The sequence below is a fragment of the Somniosus microcephalus genome, chromosome 34 (genome assembly GCF_052327205.1).
Source record: "Somniosus microcephalus isolate GS21.2 chromosome 34, FLI_Smic_1.0, whole genome shotgun sequence".
Lineage (NCBI taxonomy): Eukaryota > Metazoa > Chordata > Chondrichthyes > Squaliformes > Somniosidae > Somniosus > Somniosus microcephalus.
Window position 1 is genome coordinate 16,818,582 of NC_141020.1, and position 5,057 is coordinate 16,823,638.

General features: G+C 45.6%; 1 pseudogene; it reads right to left on the reverse strand.

The window, feature by feature from the left end:
* Positions 1-3,537: 3,537 nt before the first annotated feature.
* LOC147096826 (thioredoxin pseudogene) lies at positions 3,538-4,004 on the reverse strand (annotated as a pseudogene).
* Between the last annotated feature and the right edge of the window lie 1,053 nt (positions 4,005-5,057).

The following is a 5,057-nucleotide window of genomic DNA, read 5'->3' on the forward strand; positions in this document are numbered from 1 at the left end:
TAGCCTTAAGAAATATATCTAACTCCTTCTTGAATATATTTAATGAATTGGCCTCTTCTGCCTTCTGTGGTAGAGAATTCCACAGGTTCACCGCTCTCTGGGTGAAGAAATTCCTCCTCATCTCTGTCCTAAATGGCTTACCCCTTATCCTTAGACTGTGACCCCTGGTTCTGGACTCCCCCGCCATCGGGAACATCCTTCCTGCATCTAGTCTGTCCAGTCCTGTCAGAATTTTATAATTGTCAATGAGATCCCCTCTCATTCTTCTAAACTCCAGCGAGTATAAGCCCAATCGACCCAATCTCTCCTCATACGTCATTCCTGCCATCCCAGGTATCAGTCTGGAATTAATTGAATGGCAGAACAGGCTTGAGGGGCTGAATGGCCTACTCCTGTTCCTAGTTCAAGAAATATGTTAATAAAGAAACTAGATCAAAAATCAATCACAAACTTGGGTCAGCACTTTATAATGAACGAATAAACTCAATCAAAGCCCTGCCTTATATAGCACTAAGTCATACAGCTCAGAATGTCCCTGGCTCATCTCCTGCTGGTGATACTCTGACCCAGGGTGTTTGTAGGGAAGCTACAATTGACCTCAGAACCCCCGGGTTAAGGAAGAGGAAAAAATCAGCTAGGGTTCCTGACTGCTGGAACTGTATGTGGATGCGAATTATGGCATTGCGTGGTCGAATGCCCTGCCGACACTCACTGTCTGGACTCACACATCATGAATGGTGACTTGGGCAGGATTCTGCAGGAGGCAGATTTTCAGGAGAAAGTTGGAACAGAAAAGGGGCCGGGTTAGGAGAGGACTACCAGCCCACCTCAAATTTTCACTTCAGAATGTCTTTAATTCAATTCAATTCAATTCAATTTTATTTGTCATATATGCAGCAGACGTGTGTACTGCACAATGAAATGTTGATTTTTACGAGTCCTCCCAACATTGGAATAAATATACCATAACAATGATAAAAATACTAATAGAAATACAGTAATAATAAATAAAACAGTAATAAATAATAATAAATTATTCGTTCATGAGTCTTATGGCCTGGGGGTAGAAGCTGTTTCGAAACCTGTTGGTACGAGACCGTATGCTTCGGTATCTCTTACCGGACGGGAGCAGGGCGAAGAGGTTGTGGCTGGGGTGGCTCGTGTCTTTAATGATTCTCAGGGCCTTCCCCCGGCACCTCTCGGGGTAGATATCCTGCACAGCAGGTAGTTTAATTCCTATAGTATGTTGTGCAGCTTTCACCACCATCTGTAGAGCCTTGCGGTCTGTGGCGGTGCAGTTGCCATACCAGGTAGTGATGCAGCCGGACAGGATACTCTCGATGGTGCACCGGTAGAAGTTGGTGAGAATCTGGGGGGCCATTCCAAATTTCTTCAGTCTCCTGAGGAAGAACAGGCGTTGGCATGCCTTCTTGGTTATGACGTCGATGTGATGGGACCACGTTAAGTCCTCCTGCACTCTGATGAAGACTGCCCTGAGCCTTGAATGCTTTCAGATTTGCCACCCAAGTCTCTCACTATTGAGATACGTATTTGGGGCGGTGGGGGTGGAGAACACAACATTTTTTACCTGAAGGCTTAAGATTACAAATCGCCAGGTAACAGTGACATTACGCAGAAGCAAGCCTACAAGTGACAGGGACTACACATCAAAAAGTAATTCATTGACTGTAAAAAGAACTTGCATTTATGTAAGAACATAAGAATTAGGATCAGGAGTAGACCACATGGCCCCTCGAGCCTGCTCTGCCATTCAATAAGATCATAGTTGATCTTTGACCTCAACTCCACTTACCTCCTGATCTCCATCCCTTGATTCCCCTAGAATCCAAACATCTATCAATCCCAGCCTTGAATATACTCAACGATTCAGCCCTTTGGGGTAGAGAACTCCAAAGATTCACAACCCTCTGAGTGAAGAAATTCCTCCTTAGCTCAATCTTAAATGGCCGACCCCTTATCCTGAGACTGTGCCCCCTAGTTCTAGACTCTCCAGCCAGGGGGAAACAACCTCTCAGCATCTACCCTCTCAATCCCCCTCAGAATCTTGTATGTTTCAGTGAGATCACCTCTCATTCTTCTAAACTCCAGAGAGTATCGGCCCAATCTACACAATCTCTCCTCATAGGACAACCCTCTCATCCCAGGAATCAATCTAGTGAACCTTCGTTGCACCGCCTCCAAGGCAAGTATATCCTTCCGTAGATAAAGAAACCTAAACTGTGCGCAGTGCTCCAGGTGTGGTCTCGCCAAAGCCCCATACAATTGTAGCAAGGCTTCCTTATTCTTGTACTCAACCCATTGCAATAAAAGCCAACATGCTATTTGCCTTCCTAACTGCTTGCTGTACCTGCATGCTAACTCTGTGTTTCCTGTACGAGGACACCCATGTACAGTAGCACCTTTCACGACCACAGGATGTCCCAAAGCACTTTACAGCCAATGAAGTACTTTTGAAGTGTAGCCAATGTAAGAAACACAGCAGCCAATTTGCGAACAGCAAGCTTCCACAAACAACAATGTCGTAATGACCAGATTTTAGTGATGTTGGTTGAGGGATAAAAGTTGGCCAGACCACCAGGGAGAACTCTTCTTTGAAATAGTGCAACGGGATCTTTCACGTCCACCTGAGAGGGCAGACGGGGCTTCGGTTTAACGCCTCATCCGAAAGGCGGCACCTCCGACAGTGCAGCACTCTCTCAGTACTGGAGTGTCAGCCTAGATTTTCTCTGGAGTGGGACTTGAACCCTCAACCTTCTGACTCAGAGAGGCGAGAGTGTCTACTACTGAGCAATCAGACATCCCGAGAACATGAAATGCGCTATATAAATATACTCTTTCTTAATGTGTAATACAAGCCTCATTTCAAACCAGCGCCAATCCAAAATACTAGTGTCTAAGCTTCCCTTTATAACCCACGTCTTTCTAAGATCCCATTTGACGCCCATAAACCATTGTGATTGACTCCTAACTGCCCTCTGAAATGGCCGCGCAAACCACTCAATTATATCAGAACTGGCGCAATTGTAGCGTTCAAGAAGTCAGCGCAGTCTGAATCAATGTCAGGATAGCATTGCTTGCTCTGCAAGAAGCTGCCTTTCAAGATGAAAACAATTCATTACTACATGTGAAAATTCCTCTGTTCTTGAAAAATTCTGGATTTTAAAGACAAGAAAATGAGCAAATAAATAGCTAGGTTAAAATAAGTCTCAGGGCAACTAAGTCTCGTACCAGCAGGTTTCGAAACAGCTTCTACCCCCAGGCCATAAGACTCATGAACGAATAATTTATTATTTATTACTGTTGTCTTATTTATTATTACTGTATTTCTATTAGTATTTTTATCATTGCTATGCCATATTTATTCCAATGTTGGGAGGACTTGTAAAAATCAACATTTCATTGTGCAGTACAAGTCTGCTGCATATATGAAAATAAAATTGAATTGAATTAAATGGAGATGCCCAAGACTGAATTAAAAAAATTGCCTCCCTTACTTTCTCTGCTTGTATTCTTTTTTAAATTGCAGATTTATTTATCCAGAGCAATCCTGCACAAGGCAGAGAATTCAAACGTCAGTTAATTTTTTTTCCTCTTTGTGCTTTCTCTCTATTTTTCTCTGTGTGTGTGTGTGGGGAATGGGTTTGACTTCTCACTGCAGCTCGTCCAGCAGGTGCTCCAGCTTCTCCCTCTTGGTGCCCGAGAACTCGCCCATCTTGGTGGCGCGCCTGTAGAAGTGGAAGGTGGGCATGCAGGTGATGCCGGCCGAGCGGGCCAGCGGCTCGGCGTCGTCCACGTCCACCTCGACGAAGACCACGTTGGCCAGCTGCTCGGACAGGTTGTAGAAGTGCGGCCGGATCATGCGGCAATTGCCGCACCACTCGGCCGAGTACATGACCACCACCAGCCGCTCGGTCTGGTCCAACAGGCTCTGCAACTGCTTGGCGTCCTCCACGTGTTTCACCACCATGCTGCTTCCGGCTCAGTGTCCCCGCCCCCCCCATAGTGACGGGGCGGGGCCACGTCAGCCTCCTCCGCCCCCCCATTGGCTGCTTCTGCTGGTTACTTTTTATTCATGAATGGGAGGTGGCAGGAAACACAGAAGATAGGAGCAGGACGATAGCAAAATACTGCACATGCTGGAAATCCGAAATACCAACAGAAAATGCTGGAAAAACTCAGCAGGCCAGGCAACATCCGTGGAGAGAAATTAGAGTCAATGTTTCGGGTCAAAACCCTTTGTCAAGACTGGAAAGGAAATGAAATAGATCGAAGGCAGGGCTGCGATAGAACAAAAGAAGTAAAGAGACATTAAGAGGTATTCAAAACCAGACGAGATGGTAATAGGACAGTGGAGTCCTGCCAGTACACTTCACACCTAATCTGAGCCGCCTTTTGTCTCCGCTGTCCTATTACCATCTCATCTGGTTTTGAATACCTCTTAATGTCTCTTTACTTCTTTTGCTCGATCGCAGCCCTGCCTTCGATCTATTTCATTTCCTTTCCAGTTTTGAAAAAGGGTTTCGACCCGAAACGTCGACTCTAATTTCTCTCCACGGATGTTGCCTGGCCTGCTGAGATTTTCTGTTGTTAGATAGGAGCAGGAGTTGGCCATTCAATGAGATCATGGCTGATCATCCAAACTCAGTACCCTGACCCTGCCTTCTCCCCATACCCCTTGATCCCTTTAGCCTTAAGAAATATCTCCAACTCCTTCTCTTGAATATATGTAAGAAATCACACAACACCAGGTTATAGTCCAACAGCTTTATTTGAAATCACAAGCTTTCGGAGCGCTGCTCCTTCGTCAGGTGACGTCATCTGACGAAGGAGCAGCGCTCCGAAAGCTTGTGATTTCAAATAAAGCTGTTGGACTATAACCTGGTGTTGTGTGACTTCTCACATTTGTCCACCCCAATCCAACACCGGCATCTCCACATTCTTGAATATATTTAATGAATTGGCCTCCACTGCCCTGTGTGGTAGAGAATTCCACAGGTTCACCACTCTCTGGGTGAAGAAATTCCTCCTCATCTCAG